The sequence below is a fragment of the Marmota monax genome, unplaced genomic scaffold (genome assembly GCF_021218885.2).
Source record: "Marmota monax isolate L192 unplaced genomic scaffold, Marmota_monax_Labrador192_F-V1.1 WCK01_AAM20220418_F8-fsc00095, whole genome shotgun sequence".
Lineage (NCBI taxonomy): Eukaryota > Metazoa > Chordata > Mammalia > Rodentia > Sciuridae > Marmota > Marmota monax.
This window is the reverse complement of record NW_026695244.1, coordinates 1,142,263-1,159,611: the sequence shown is the minus strand read 5'-3', so window position 1 is coordinate 1,159,611 and position 17,349 is coordinate 1,142,263. Positions and strand designations below refer to the sequence as shown.

The 17,349-nt window shown below is 38.8% G+C and overlaps 1 protein-coding gene across 1 annotated transcript in view; it reads right to left on the bottom strand.

Moving 5' to 3' along the window:
• Cdk15 (cyclin dependent kinase 15) overlaps positions 1-17,349 on the bottom strand; it is a 94,822-nt gene that overhangs the window by 45,870 nt on the left and 31,603 nt on the right. The window lies entirely within an intron of this gene.

Here is a 17,349-nt window from a genome sequence, read left to right as displayed (position 1 = left end):
AAAACAAGAAGGAAGTCCTTTTGTTACACAATTTCCTCCTCCTCCTCCTCCTCCTCCTCCTTCTTTTTTTTTGTACCAAGGATTGAACCCAGGGGCACTCGACCACTGAGCCACATCCCCAGCCCTATTTTGTATTTTATTTAGAGACAGAGTCTCACTAAATTGCTTAGTGCCTCACTGTTGCTGAGGCTGGCTTTGAACTCACCATCCTCCTGCCTCAGCCTCCAGAGTGGCTGGGATTATAGCTGTGAGCCACCGCACCCAGCTTGTTACACAATTTTTTTAATGACTTTACCTTCTACGCTGCTAAGATGGAGCACAAAATTATGTAAAATATATTAAATCTAGAACATTCAGGCCATTATACAAGTACTCCAAAAGTAACACAAGATATTTGTGTTATAGAGATAAAATAATAATATTTGGTTTATTGGTTGAAATGTTTCATAATCATTTCAAGGCAGGCAGAAATTTAACAAATCTGGAGTCTAAGTATATATATATATATATATTGTTAAGTATATATATTGTTAAATATATATATATATATATACACACATACACATTTATATATAGATACATATGTGTATATATGATATAAGAATGTGTGTATGTTTATATGTATGTATATATGTACATATATGTTTTATATGGATATGAGAATAGATGTGGACATAAGAATATATATGTATATATAAATTCCTTAGCTGCTTTATTTTTTATTTACTTTTTTTATCATAATTGTAATTTTTTTTTTTATTGTGGGTTGTTCAAAACATTACAAATTTCTTGACATATCATATTCCACACTTTGATTCAAGTGGGTTATGAACTCCCACCTTCACCCCATACACAGATTGCAGAATCACATCAGTTACACATCCATTGATTTACAAATTGCCATACTAGTGTCTGTTGTGCTCCGCTGCCTTTCCCATCCTCCACCCTCCCCCCTCCCCACCTCTCCCCTCCTCTCCCCTCCTCTCTCTCTACCCCCTCCACTGTATAACCCTGAGGGTCTCCTTCCATTACCGTGCAATTTCCCTTCTCTCTCCCTTTCCCTCCCACCTCTCATCCCTGTTAAATGTTAATCTTCTTCTCCTGCTCTTCGTCCCTACTCTGTTCTTAGTTACTTTCCTTATATCAAAGAAGACATTTGGCATTTGTTTTTTAGGGATTGGCTAGCTTCACTTAGCATAATCTGCTCTAATGCCATCCATTTCCCTGTAAATTCTATGATTTTGTCATTTTTTAATGCAGAGTAATACTCCATTGTGTATAAATGCCACATTTTTTTTATCCATTCATCTATTGAAGGGCATCTAGGTTGGTTCCACAGTCTTGCTATTGTGAACTGTGCTGCTATGAACATCGATGTAGCAGTGTCCCTGTAGCATGCTCTTTTTAGGTCTTTAGGGAATAGAATCATGTCACCTGCAAATAGTGATAATTTAAGTTCTTCTTTTTCTATTTTTATGCCTTTAATTTCTTTCGTCTGTCTAATTGCTCTGGCCAGTGTTTCGAGAACTATGTTGAAGAGAAGTGGAGAGAGAGGGCATCCCTGTCTTGTTCCAGATTTTAGAGGGAATGCCTTCAGTTTTTCTCCATTCAGAATGATGCTAGCCTGAGGCTTAGCATAGATTGCTTTTACAATATTGAGGTATGTTCCTGTTATCCCTAGTTTTTCTAGAGTTTTGAACATAAAGGGATGCTGTACTTTGTCGAATGCTTTTTCCGCATCTATCGAGATGATCATATGGTTCTTATTTTTAAGTCTATTGATGTGGTGAATAACATTTATTGATTTCCGTATATTGAACCAGCCTTGCATCCCAGGGATGAATCCTACTTGATCATGGTGTACGATTTTTTTGATATGTTTTTGTATCCGATTCGCCAGAATTTTATTGAGGATTTTTGCATCTAGGTTCATTAGAGATATTGGTCTGTAGTTTTCTTTCTTTGAAGTGTCTTTGTCTGGTTTAGGTATCAGGGTGATGTTGGCCTCATAGAATGAATTTGGAAGTTCTCCCTCCTTTTCTATTTCCTGAAGTAGCTTGAAAAGTATTGGTATTAGTTCTTCTTTAAAGGTTTTGTAAAATTCTGCTGTATACCCATCCGGACCTGGGCTTTTCTTAGTTGGTAGTCTTCTGATGGTTTCTTCTATTTCCTCAATTGATATTGGTCTGTTTAGGTTTTCTATATCCTCCTGACTCAATCTGGGCAGATCATATGACTTAAGAAATTTATCTATGCCTTCACTATCTTCTAATTTGTTGGAGTATAAGGATTCAAAATAGTTTTTGATTATCTTCTGTATTTCTGAAGTGTCTGTTGTGATATTGCCTTTTTCATCCCGTATGCTAGTAATTTGAGTTCTCTCTCTTCTTCTCTTCGCTAGCATCGATAAGGGTCTGTCGATTTTGTTTATTTTTTCAAAGAACCAACTTTTAGTTTTGTCAATTTTTTCAATTGTTTCTTTTGTTTCGATTTCATTAATTTCAGCTCTGATTTTAATTATTTCTTGCCTTCTACTTCTTTTGCTGTTGTTTTGCTCTTCTTTTTCAAGGATTTTGAGATGAAGTATGAGATCATTTATTTGTTGGTTTTTTCTTTTTTTAAGGAATGAACTCCAAGCAATGAATTTTCCTCTTAGAACTGCTTTCGATGTGTCCCATAGATTCCGATATGTTGTGTCTGTGTTTTCATTTATCTCTAAGAATTTTTTAATTTCCTCCTTGATGTCTTCTATAACCCATTGATCATTCAGTAACCTATTGTTCATTCTCCAATTGATGTATGCTTTTTCCTTCCTTCTTTTATCGTTGATTTTCAGTTCCATTATGATCAGATAAGATGCATGGTATTATCTCTACTCCTTTATATTGTCTAAAAGTTGCCCTGTGACATAATATATGATCTATTTTTGAGAAGGATCCATGTGCTGCTGAGAAAAAAGTGTAACTGCTTGATGTTGGGTGGTATACTCTATATATGTCAATTAGGTCTAGGTTATTAATAGTGTTATTGAGTTCTATAGTTTCCTTATTCAACTTTTGTTTGGAAGATCTGTCCAGTGTCGAGAGAGGTGTGTTGAAGTCTCCCATGATTATGGTGTGGTGGTCTATTAGACTCTTGAACTTGAGAAGAGTTTGTTTGACGAACATAGCTGCACCATTGTTTGGGGCATAAATATTTATGATTGTTATGTCTTGTTGGTGTATGGTTCCCTTAAGCAGTATGTAGTGTCCCTCTTTATCTCTTTTGATTAACTTTGGCTTGAAATCTATTTTATTTGATATGAGTATGGACACGCCTGCTTGTTTCCGAAGTCCATATGAGTGATATGATTTTTCCCAACCTTTCACCTTCAGCCTATGTATGTCTTTTCCTATCAAATGCGTCTCCTGTAGGCAGCATATTGTCGGGTCTTGTTTTGTGATCCATTCTACTAGCCTGTGTCTCTTAATTGGTGAGTTTAAGCCATTAACATTTAGGGTTATTATTGAGATATGGGTTGTTCTTCCAGCCATATTTGTTTATTTCTGTTACTAAACATTGTTTGTTTTCCTCTTTGATTATTTCCCCCCCCCTTTACTGTCCTACCTCCCACTGTTGGTTTTATTGTTATTTTCCATTTCCTCTTCCTGTAATGCTTTGGCGAGGATGTTTTGAAGAGATGGTTTTCTAGCTGCAAATTCTTTAAACTTTTGTTTATCGTGGAAGGTTTTAATTTCATCCTCCATCCTGAAGCTTAATTTCGCTGGATACACAATTCTTGGTTGGAACCCATTTTCTTTCAGTGTTTGAAATATGTTATTCCAGGATCTTCTAGCTTTCAGAGTCTGTGTTGAAAGATCAGCTGTTATCCTGATTGGCTTACCCCTAAATGTAATCTGCTTCCTTTCTCTTGTAGCTTTTAAAATTCTCTCCTTATTCTGTATGTTGGGCATCTTCATTATAATGTGTCTAGGTGTGGATCTCTTATGATTTTGCACATTCGGCGTCCTGTAGGCTTCTAGGATTTGGGATTCTGTCTCATTCTTCAAGTCTGGGAAGTTTTCTTGTATTATTTCATTGAATAGACTGCTCATTCCTTTGGTTTGGAGCTCTGTACCTTCCTGTATCCCAATGACTCTTAAGTTTGGTCTCTTAATGTTATCCCATATTTCTTGGAAGCTCTGCTCATGGTTTCTTAACAGTCTTGCTAAGCTGTCTATGTTCTTTTCCAGTTGAAATACTTTGTCTTCATTGTCTGATGTTCTATCTTCTAAGTGTTCTACTCTGCTGGTAGTATTCTCCATTGAGTTTTTAAGTTGGTTTATTGCTTCCTGCATTTCTAGGATTTCTGATTGCTTGTTTTTTATAACCTCTATCTCCCTGTATAGTTGATCCTTTGCTTCCTGTATTTGTTTGCGTAATTCGTTGTCGAAGTGATCTTTCATTGTCTGATTTTGCTGTTTAATGTCTTCCTTGATACTCCAGATCATCTGAAGCATGTATATCCTGAATTCTTTATCTGACATTCCATCTGCTGCAGCTGTTACCTCTTCTAAAGTTGCGTTGACCTGCATTGCTTGTGGTCCTTTCTTTCCTTGTCTTTTCATACTGCTTGCGTATCTTTCCTGCAGGTGCGGGCGGCGGCTCTGCTCTCTCCTTATTCCAATTTGGGTGTGTTGGCTACCACGCCCGCAGGTCACTGGGCCTGTTCTGGGAGCTGGCGGCGGCTCTGTTCTGCCCCTACTCCAATTGGGGTGACGAGTGTACCACGCCGGCAGGCCACCGGGCCTGATCCGCCGGTCGGTTGCAGGTTTGCCTACCCTGCAGGCGCGGGCGGCAGCTCTACTCTGCCCCTACTCCAAATGGGGTGACGTGTCTGTCGTACCGGCAGGCCACTGGGCCTGTCCCGCTGGTCGGTCGCAGATCTGCCCACCTTTCGGGCACGGGTGGAGGCTCTGCTCTGCCCCTACTCCAATTGGGGTGTCGTGACTACCCCGTCTGCAGGACGCTGGGCCTGTTCCTGGCAAGGGAGGAGACTCTGCTCTGTCACTACTCCAATTAGGGTGGTGTTTGTACCATGCCGGCAGGCTCCTGGGCCTGATCCGCCGGTCTGTTGTAGGTCTGCCTACCTTGAAGGCACGGGCGGCGGATCTGCCCTGCCCCTCCTACCATGCCTGCGGACCCCTGGGCCTGATCTGCAGGTTGATCACTGGTCTGCTCACCCTGCGGGCACGGGTGGCGGTTCCGCTCCGCCTCCACTCCAATTGGGGTCATGTGACCACCACACTGGCAGGGCCTGATCCGGGCATGGGAGAAGGATCTGCTCTGCCCCTACTCCAGTTGGGGTGATGTGTGTACCACACTGGCAGGCCACTGGGCCTGACCCGCCAGGCTGTCACAGGTCTGTTTACCTTGCAAGCGCGAAGGGCGGCTCTGCCCTGCCCCTCCTACCACGCCCATGTACTACTGGGTCCTGGGTCTGCCCACCTGGCGGGTGTGGGTGGCGGCTCCGCTCCGCCCCCTCTCCAATTGGGGTCACTCGGTCACCACGCTGGCGAGCCGCTGGGCCTGCTCCGGGGGCTGGCAGCGGCCCGGCTCCTCCCCTCTGGCTCGAGGACAAATTGAGGAGACTCGGGTGACTGAGCCTCACCCCCCTTACCAGGAGACCAACTGCTTATGTCACCGCTGGTATTGATGAAGATCTCTCCTCCGCCGCTTTCTGCTGACATCAGATCTCTGCCATGTTGGTATCCTATGCGAATGGCAGCATTCCGTTCCCCTTGCCGGGCAACCCAAGCAACGGGTGAGTCCTGACCGGCCCTCAGCAGGACCCGGACCGAGAAGCAGTTTCCGCGGGCTCCTAGCCCTGGTCCAGGGAAGTTCCGGGAGCCGGAACTCGGCCGCTCCGTGCTCGGTGTAAGCTCCTATAAGAGTAGGCTCCAAGAAGCAGTCCCCGCGGGCTCAGTTCCGGGAGCCGGAATTCGGCCGCTTAGTGCTTGGTGTATGCTCTGATAGTAGCAGGGTCCAAGAAGCAGCCTCCGCAGGCTCCGCAGCCCTGAGCCAGGGCGGTTCTGGGACGGTTCCTTTTATTTACTTTTTAAATTTAAGAATATAAGCTGTGAGGCTATCATCCATTTTGCCCACTTCATACTAGGATTAAGCAAACATTTAAAATATTCTGAACACTGAAGTCTAGATAGGAAACTAGCTCTTTTTTCTCTTTCTTTTTTTTTTTTTTTTTTTTTTGGTACTAGGGATCCTTTACCACTGAGCTACATCCCTAGCTCTTTTCATTTTTTATTTTGAGACAGGGTCTTGCTCATTTGCTTCAGGCCTCACTAATTTGCTGACTGACTCCAACTTGCAATCCTCCTGCCTTAGCCTCCTGAGTTGCTGGGATTGCAGGGATACACCACTTCGTCTGGCTTCTGCTTTGTTTTTAAATCTTCATTCTGGTGGCTGTTCTTATCCTAGGCTTCTCAGTGGATTTCTGGTCTGGAGATACCCTTGGGATTGTTCATGTAGATGAAAAGGAACTTCACACACAAGGAGGAAAAAAGACCAGGTGGCATAAACAGTGAATCCTTCGGAAGGGAGAGATGCCCTGGGTCATTTTATTGCTCTAACTGTGGTACTTCAGTCAAGTTAGAGAAAACAGCTTACATGTTTTCTACTCCTTCTGGCAATCCTCCTAACTTTTTCTCTATTCTAAGCATGAATAAAATCTTCCATAAGAGAGAAAAAGATTCCTCAAATTCCTCAGGCAATCCCTGGGGAGAAAACCATCTCAGGAGTTTTAAGGCTTTCAGAGATGCAAGGAGCATATAAAGATATATTGTTGGGAGAAATGAATCAGTATTTCATTTTAGTGCTGAACTTGATTCAGAATAGCATAATACATTGCAGGGGCATGACATGTCCATTTGCTTTTCCTGGCCCGCATTTTTTATTTGCAAGTTTGCAGAGAGAAGCCTGACAGGACAGGAATCAGGAAGGGACAACTTTCCATAGTCTTAAAACTAGCAGCTGATGGCAGTTAGTACTCAATAGGGAAGCTGGTGTACCCAAATAAAGCCTCCTTTAAAACTCTACACTAGACTGCCATGAACCTTGAAGACAGTACACTGAGCAGAATGCCACACATGGAAGGACAAGTATTACATGATTCCATTTAGATGAGGTACCTGGAACAGTCAACTTCATAGAGACAGAAAGCAGAAGGAGAGAAAAGGGGAGGGAAGGGGAGGGAAGGGGGAGGTGCTGGGAATTGAAAAGGAGAAGACTATTATATGTATGTATATAAGTAGAATATGTCAAAACAAACCCCACTATTATGTATAACTATAATGCACTAAAAATAAAAAATAAAATAAATTTTACTCTAATACAAAAAAAAAGTAAAACAACAACATTGTAATCATTCTAAAAAAGTTTTTAGAATGAATTTAGAGTTTTTCTCACTGAAGTACCTCATGAACTCTTTTAAGGTCTGAAAAGGGGAAGGAGAGAGAAACAATGTGAAGTGCCTTTATTCTATTTTGTTATTTTTATGTGGTGCTGAGGGTCGAACCCAGTGCATCAGACATGTTAGGCAAGCGCTCTGCCACTGAGCCACAACCCGAGCCCTGTAGTCAACTGCTTTCTTTAAAAAGAGAAAAGCTCCAATGCTCACTCACTGACATTTGCCTCCTACAAAGTCATTTGGTTTGTACCTTATAGGTTTGCATGGTCTAGCAGAACAGGATTTTTCCTCCCCTTTCTTTCCTTTGTAGATTAGAGATCTTCTCCCTACTCACTTGCCCTCTTATCCATCTGAGAAGAAAAATTTTAAAAAAATTTAAATGGGAGTATAGAGGGAGAATCATAATGTAAATACTCAATTTCTAGCAATGGCTTTGAGGGTAAACAAATATAGTAAACTCCATGGAAAATGCCTGTTGATCTATTTCTATATTCCTGCTGAGAATGTAGCTCAGAGACCACTAGAATTCTCAGGGCCCTGGTTTAATCCCCAGTACCAGAAAAACAAACACTATTTCTATATATTTTTTTTTTAGTTTTATCATCAAACAATAATAATAGTGGGATGAATAAGAGTAATGACAATAATTTTAATTTTTGTTTTGTGTCATCATCATCCATGGTTAAATCCATGAAACACTTATCAAAGGAATAATGCATATCTTTATACATGCAATAACATGGTTTAAGGGAGATTTAAAGAACTGGCACAGGAGCTGAAGAAATTATTCAGAATGCAGCACAAAAGGTTCAGGAGATGGAGAATATGAAGGAAAGAAAAGAGATATGGATAATAGGTGATGGTCCAAAAATCTTTCATTGGAGCTCTAGAAAGAGAGGGCAGAGGTAGCGGAATAGAGGTGATATTTTTTTTTTTAAAAAAAGTAATTGATGAAAGGCATGAATTCATAAATGGAAGAAGGGCTATCTATATCAAGCAGGGTAAATGAAAAAAGTGCATACTAGACTCCTCATAGTGAAACTGCATAACAACAAAGGCAAAGAAAATTTTCTTTAAAACATCCAGAGAAAATGGGGATCTCAAGGTAAACACGCAACACCTGCAAAAGGAAGACTGAAAAGCTTAAAGCAAACTTCTCAGCAGCCACAATGGAAGACAAAGCAGGGTATTACCTCTTCAAAGTTCTGAGAGAAAATAACTGTCATCTAGAACTGCACCCCCAGAAAAACTGCCTGTGAAGGTGAAGGTTTACCATCAGAAAACAAAAGGGAGAGTTCGCCACCAACAGGCCTGCCTACACTAAAGAAAATTCTAAAAGACTGACCTTAGAAGAAAGAAAATTATTCCAAAAGTAACATCTAAAGTGCAGAAAGGAATAATGGACACTCTTAAATTTATTTGTACTTAATGAAAATAGCTTCAAAGTAAGTAAAGCAAAAATGAATAGAAGGCCAGGCACTGTAGTGCATGCCTGTAATCCCAGCAGCTCGGGAGGCTGAGACAGGAGAATTGAGAGTTAAAGCCAGCCTCAGGAAAAGTGAGGGGATAAGCAACTCAGTGAGACCCTGTCTCTAAATAAAATACAAAATAGGGCTGGAGAGGTGGCTCAGTGGTCAAGGGCCCCTGAGTTCAATCCCACTACCCGCCCCCACCCCCAAATGGATATAATTGTGGTAAACTGACAATACAGTGAATGATTTCAACATATCTCCATTGATAGGTTAAAGAGACAAAAATTACACAAAAAATATTTGGGTGATATGATTAACAATCTTAAATTTTTGGATATATTAAAAACCTGTACTTAAAAATTAAGGAATACTTTCTTCTCAAACATGCTTGAAATAATTACAAGCACTGATCATGTACTAAGTAGTGCTTCTTACACTATCTTTGGGGAAAGACCAAGTTTTTCGCTTTTTGGTAACTCTTAATCTTGAATTTTTTTTTCCTTGTTGGGGATCAAATGTAGAGCCTCATGCATACTAGGCAAGCTCTCTACCACCGAGTTACATCCTCTACTCTGAAATAATCTCAAACTTACAGGAAAGATGTAAGAACAGAAAGAACTCCTTTATGTCTTTCAAACACAGTAAGCCATTGCCAGTGTTTTCCTGCTTCCATTTCATTTTACTTACCTAACTGTCCTGAAGCATTAGAGAGCAACTTGCAGCAATCATGACTCTTCACTTCTAAATGCTTATGTGTTTTTTTCTTTTGCCCCATAATTAATTAACCAATTATTATTATTTTCCCATGTTTTCTATCAGTGCTTATAATTATACATTACAATGGGACTCATTGTTACATATTTGTTCATGCATGTGATATAACAATATAATCTGGCTAATGTCATTCCCCGGTGTTTCTCTTTGCCCTCCCCTCCTCCTGGCCCCCATCCCTTTCTTCTATTCATCTCCCTTTTATTTCCATGAGACATCCTCCCCCAACCTTTATTTTTCTTTATCCTTTCCAGCTTCCTTAGGTGGGTTATTTTCTGAGAATACAAAAATTGTCTTATATAAAACAGTACAATTACCACAATTAGGAATTTTAACATTAATCCCAAATCACTAATTCATAACCCATGTTTAAATGTCACCTATAGTCCCACTAATATTCTTTTTTAAATTAAATTATTTATTTATTCTAATTTGTTATATATGATGGCAGAATGCAATTCATTTCATATCACAGATATAGAGCACAATTTTTCAAGTCACTGATTGTACACAAAGTATTTTCACACCATTCGTGACTTCATACATGTACTTAGGGTAATGATATCAAACTCATTCCACCATCATTTCTAACCCCTTGTCCCTTCCTTTCCTCTCCCTCCCTTTTGCCCTATCTAAAGTTCCTCCATTCTTCCCATGCTTCCCGCCTCCCCCCCATTGACATTTTGAGTCAGCCTCCTCATATCAAAGAAAACATTTGGCCTTTGTTTTTTGGGATTGGCTTGCTTCACTTAGCATTATATTCTCCAACTCCACCCATTTACCTGCAAATGCTATGATTTTATTCTCTTTTAATGCTGTATGTATACACAATGTTCCATTGTGTATATATACCAAAGTTTCCCTATCCTTTCATCTACTGAAGGACATCTGGGTTGGTTCCACAATTTAACTATTGTAAATTGTGCTGCTGTAAACATTGATGTGGCTGTGTTCTTGTAGTATGCTGTTTTTTAAGTCCTTTAGGTATAGACCGAGGAGTGGGATAGCTGGGTCAAATGGTGGTTCCATTTCAAGTTTTCCAAGGAATCTCCATACTGCTTTCCAGATTGGCTGCACCAATTTGCAGTTCCACCAGCAATGTATGAGTGTGCCTTTTTCTCCACATCTTCATCAACATTATTGTTGTTTGTATTCTTGATAGCTGCCATTCTAACTGTAGTGAGATGAAATCTTAGAGTATTTTTGATTTGCATTTCTAGAGATGTTGAACATTTTTTCATATGTTTGGTAATTGATTGTATATCCTCTTCTGAGAAGTGTCTTTTCAGTTCTTTGGCCCATTTATTGATTGGGTTATTTGTTTTTTTTTTTTTGTTTTTTTTTTTTTGGTATTAAGGTTTTTGAATGCTTTATATATCCTAGAGATCAGTGCTCTATCTGATGTATTTGTGGTAAAGATTTGTTCCCATCCTATAGGCTCTCTATTCACCTCACTGATTGTTTCTTTTGCTGAGAAGAAGCTTTTTAGTTTGAATCCATCCTACTTATTGATTCTTGGTTTTAATTCTTGTGCTATAAAAGTCTTATTAAGGAAGTTGGGGCCTAATCTGACATGATGAAGATCTGAGCCTACTTTTCTTCCATTAGGTGCAAGGTCTCTGATTTAATTTCTAGGTCCTTGGTCCACTTTGAGTTGAGTTTTGTGCATGGTGAGAGATAGGGGTTTAATTTCATTTTGTTACACATGGAATTCCAGTTTTCCCAGCACCATTTGTTAAACAAGCTATCTTTTCTCCAATGTACGTTTTTGGTGCCTTTGTCTAATATGACTGTAGTTATGTAGGTTAGTCTCTGTGTCCTCTATTCTGTACCATTGCTCTACAGGTCTATTTTGGTGTCAATACCATGCTGTTTTTGTTACTATTGCTCTTTAGTATAGTTTAAGGTCTGGACTAGTAATGTCACCAGCTTCACTCTTCTTGCTAATAATTACTTTGGCTATTCTGGGTCTCTTATTTTTCCAGATGAATTTATCTATTTCTATGAGGAATGTTATTGGGATTTTGATTGGGATTGCATTGAATCTGTATAGTGCTTTTGGTAGTATGCTCATTCTAACAATATTAATTCTGCCTATCCAAGAACAAGGTAGAAGATCTTTCCATCTAGGGTCTTCTTTAATTCGTTTCTTTAGTTTTCATTGTAGAGGTCTTTCACCTCTTTCATTAAGTTTATTCCCAAGAATTTTTATTTATTTTTTTGAGGCTACTGTAAATGGGGTGGTTTTCCTAGTTTCTCTTTCAGAGGATTTGTCACTGATGTATAGAAATACCTTTGATTTATGGGTATTGATTTTATATCAAGCTACATTGCTGAATTCATTTATTAGTTCTAGGAGATTTCTGGTGGAATATTTTGGGTCTTCTAAGAATAGAATCATATCGTCTGCAAATAGTGATAATTTGAGTTCTTCTTTTCCTATGTATATCCCTTTAATTTCTTTCATCTGTCTAATTGCTCTGGCCAGTGTTTCAAGAACTATATTAAATAAAAGTGGTGAAAGAGGGCATCCTTGTCTTGTTCCAGGTTTTAGAGGGAATGCTTTCAATTTTTTTCCATTTAGAATGATGTTGGCCTGGAGCTTAGCATAGATAGCCTTTATGATGTTGAGGTATTTTCCTGATAACCCTAGTTTTTCTAGCATTTTGAACCCACTAATATTCTTTATAGCTCCATTTGCCCTAGGATCCTATCTAGCACTGTGCATTGCATTTAGTTGACATGTCTCTGTAGTTTCCTTTAATCTGGAACAGTCCCTCCATCTTTCTTTGCTTTCAAAACCTAGACCCAAGGGGTGGTATGTAGCTCAGTGGTAGAGCACTTGCCTAGCATGTATGAAGTCCTGGGTTCATTACCTAGCACGGCCCTCCAAAAAAGCGGGGGGGGGGGGGGCTTGACCTTCTAAAGAGTGTACCAGGCTGGCTACTTCTGTAGAATATTCTTAAATTGGATTTATCTCCTGTTTCCTTGTGATTAGATTCAGGCTATGTTTTTCGGGAATATCAAACAAATGATGTGGCATCCTTCTCAGAGCATAATGTTTGGAGGCACATAATGTCAGTAGTCTTATCATATTAACTTTCATTACTTAGGTAAGATGTTGCCTGCCACATTTCTCTCCAATAAGGTGACTATTTTTTTTCTTTGTAATTAAGTGATTTGAGAAGAGGTACTTTGAGACCATGTAAATATCTTACTGCTCATCAAAATTTCCCCCTCTAGTTTAGCATGGATGGTTCTTGTTTCAACTAAGTACTCCCATACTGGTTATAAAATAGTGATTTTCCACCTCCATCATTTCTGCTTCAGTTATAAATTGGCATTCTACTGTAGGAAGGCGCCTCCCTTCTTATCCATCTAACTAGCTAGCTATCTTTAGCGTGGACACATGTATTCTACTCTCATCATTTACTTTAATATCCAAATTTCCCTAGATTTGGTCAATTGAAATCTCTTCAAACAGATTCCCCTGTCTTTTTTTGTTTTGGTAATGATGAGAATCAAACCCAAGACTTCTTGAATACTAGGCAAATAGTCTAGCCTGGAGATACATCCCCAGCCCTTCTATGTCCTTTTGACACACCCTCTTCCTTTTGGATCACTTTGTAAGATGCTCCTGGCTACATAGTCTACCCAACTATTCCTCCAAATTGACATAGTTCTTTTTGATAGATAGTGGTAAAAGAAGTCAAGACTTGGGTAGTAAACCAATACTTAGGTAAAACTACTTTAATAAATAATTAATGCAATTAATAAAATATTTGTATTATTTTGATAAACATCCCCAGTTTCATCAAATACGAATCCTCTCTGAAGGACTCACCTCATTTAAGACCTCAAAGAAATCCCACAAATAAAATTCCAAAGCAAATTAACATCACTGTCAAAAACAACTAAACACACACGGGGGAAAACACACCATATATAAGAAACCATAAAATAGGCTTACAAGAACCTCTACTTGTTTTTTGTCTTATAGTACTGAATCCAGGGCCCCAAACTACTCTACCACTGATCTACTTCCCCAATACTTTTTAATTTGTTTTGAGTCAGAGTCTTGCTGAGTTACCCAACTGGCCTGGAACTTGGGATCCTTCTGTCTCAGACTCTCTCAGGCTGTAATAGTGTGTACTTTTATATCTGGCTAAGAACCTTTATTTTAGATATGTAAGAACTTAGATTAAAAGAGAATTATAAAATTTTACCAAAAGTCACTAAAGAATAACTAACAAATGGAGAGATATATAATGTTCAAAAACTGGAAGGCAATATCATGGGTGTTAATCTCAAAGTAGTCTATAAATTCCACATAATCCCAGTGAAAATCATATTAGGAATTTTTATGAAACTCGAAGTATTGAATCTAAACTTTATACAAAAAATCATTAGGACTTTTTTTTTGGATGGGGTTTTTGCTATGTTGACCATCTGGGCTCCAATCTGCAATCCTCTCGCCTCAGTCACCTGAGTAGTTGGGATTTTAGATATGTGATAATCAAGATACTCTTGAAGGAGGAGACGAAGTGGGTGAGGAGACTTTGTCCTATCAATCATTATTATAATGCTCTAGAAGATAGGACGGATAAATTGACCCCAGTGGACTAGAATAAAGAACCCAGAAACAAACTTATACATTTATGGAAACTTGATATATGAGAGATTTGGCATGGCATGTTACTGAAGAAGTGAGTGAGACAGTTTGGTTAACATACACAAAAGTCAATGCACCAAAGATTGAAAGTGCAAAGAAAAAACTTTATAACCTTTGATGGAGCATTGTATCTCAATCCTGTAATCCCAGCTACTCAGGAGATTGAGACAGGAAAAATGCAAACTCAAGATCAACCTGGGTAACTTAGTGAGACCCTATCTCAAAATAAAATAAAAATTTTTTAAAAAGGGCTGGAAATGTAGCTCACTGATAGAGTACTTGCCTTTCCTGTGCAAATCCCAAGTGGTGTGCATGTGTGCACACACACATACACACACGTACACAACTGTTCAATCTTTAAAAGCATCTACTAGGTAATATCATCCTCACCTAAGGGAAGGAAGAGAGGAAGGAAGGAAGGACTTTTGAAATATGAAATTAAAAGGGATAAACAAAAGAAAAGATTAATAAGGTCATCAATATTAAAATTAAAAACTTTATCCAAAAGAATAACATTAAGATATGAAAACATAAGCCCTGAACTGGGAAAGGCTACTTGTTAGACACATAACTGATAAAAGATTAAAATCCAGAATATATGAAGAACTACTGTTAATCAACAAAGGAAGAGAGGGAAACAGAGAGACCAACAGCAAATGAACAAAAGACATGAATAAGTAAATCACAGAAAAGAAACATAATGGCAAATCATCCATGAAAAGATGCCCAACCTCATTAGTGATTAGGGACAAGCAAATTTAGATCACAACATGAAAACATTCTGTACACTTGATGAGCAAGAATTAAGAATTTAAAAAAAAATTGTTGTTGATGGACTTTTATTTTATTTGTTTGTTTGTTTATATGCAGTGCTAAGAATTGAACCCCAAGAATTAAGAATTCTGCTATTGCAAAGTGGTGCAGATATGAATCAGGGGCTACAATCCACTGCTGGGATATCAACTATTATAACCACTTATGAAAACAATGAAGCACTATTTTATAAAATTGAACATTTACATCCCCTGGGAGATAGCACATTTATCCCTAGATAAGTATCTTAGAAAAACCCTTAAAAATAAACACCAATTCTTTTCAAAATAGCAGGAACAAAACAAAATCAAAGTAAATAAAATGTTCAACAACAGGAAATAAAGTGTAGCTACATAAATCAATGTGGATGAATCCTAGAAACATTGCATGAGAACAAGAGCAAGATACAGAAGACTAAACAATGCAATCCCATTTTTATAAAAGCTCAAAAGCAGGTAAAATAAAATAACATTTTTAAGAATACAAATAAAATGTGAAGATACTATTTTTATTATTATTATTATTATTATTTTTTTTTGGTACTAGGAATTGAACCCAGAGGCACTTTGCCACTGAGCCACATCCCCTGCCTTTTTAAAAAATATTTTATTTGGAGACAGGGTTTCATTAAACTGCTTAGGAACTTGCTAAATTGCTGAGGCTGGCTATGAACTCATGATCCTCCTCCTGCCTCAGCCTCCTGAGATGCTGGGATTACAGGCATGTGCCACTATGCCAGGTAAGATATTATTTTTAAAAGGGGTAAGAGAATAGGATCAAAAAATAAAATAAAACAAAATTCAGGAGGACACCGATCCAGTGGAGCAGCCAGTTGATGGAAAAGGTACACAAGTCAATATGGCAATATTAAGTTCTAGCTGTTATACAGGGTAGTAGGTTCATGCAGTTCACTTTATTATGCTTCTTAATCTGTGTCAGCTTTTTCAATCTTTATGCCACTGTCAATCGGGGCTGGATAAATCTTTGCTGTGGGGAGCTATCTTATGCATTGTAGGATATTTAGCAGTATCCCTGGTCTTTCTACCTACTAGATGCTGGTGGCAACCCACCCCACTGCACCCCATACACACAGCCTTGACAACAACAACAAAAAAATGTCTCCAGGCATTGGCAAATGTTCCTTGGGGAGCAAAATTGCTCCTGGTTAAGAATTGCTGATCTACATATGTGTTCTCCATATGTTTGAGTGTTTTAAATATTCTATAATAAGAGCGAGTTTAAAATTGATGGGTAGAAGTTTCACTCTGTGAAACACAACAGGAAGACATCGTTATGAGCTGAGCATGCCTGAGCCTGTTGAAGGCCTTTGAAGTGACAGTGCAGAGCAGGGTAAGCTGACAGTTTCAGAGGGGTTTGACTATCAGGTGATATTTCTAGAAATGGGACCAGATATCAAAAATCCATGACTCTAGATAAACTGGAGGGAATTTTCTGCAAACTTTTTCAATTTGTTGGGAAATCTAAAAGCTTACATCAGCCTTTTAGTGCACTGTTTAATTTAAAAAAAATATTGATTTTTAAAAACAAAGCCTGTGTTTATAGAAACCCTTTTTCTAAAGCCTCTTGAAAGAGGTCTGTGCATTTTATCACCTTTGAAGAGTTGACTGTCTAACTGTGGCCCTCAAATGATGGGCTACCTCCAGGAACAACACCCAGAGTGCATAACACCACTGAGGTCCCATTCTCTCCACATACCCCCTTGACCCAAGAGTCACCCTAACAATGTGGTTCTACTTATAGCATCTATCTATCAGGTCCTTATACTTGCACTACAGTTCCATTTAACCCCTGGTGGGGAGAGCTTATGACCCTCATTTTTAAAATGAAGAAACACACAAAAGAAAGATATATGAGTTTTTCAAAATATTAGAATCAAGATTAATTGATTAGAAATAAAGCTGGGTATGGTGGCACATGCCTCTAATCTCAAGCAGCTTAGGAGGCTGAAGAAGGAGGATTGCAAGTTCAAAGCCAGTCTCAGCAACTTAGCGAGGTGTTAAGCAATTCAGTGAGATCCTGTCTTTATATCAAACATAAAAAAGGGCTGGGGGATCTGGCTCAGTGGTTAAGTGCCCCTGGGCACCCTCAAAAAAGAAAGAAACAGAATTGGCATGAATATCAGGCCTCCTGGTCTTAGT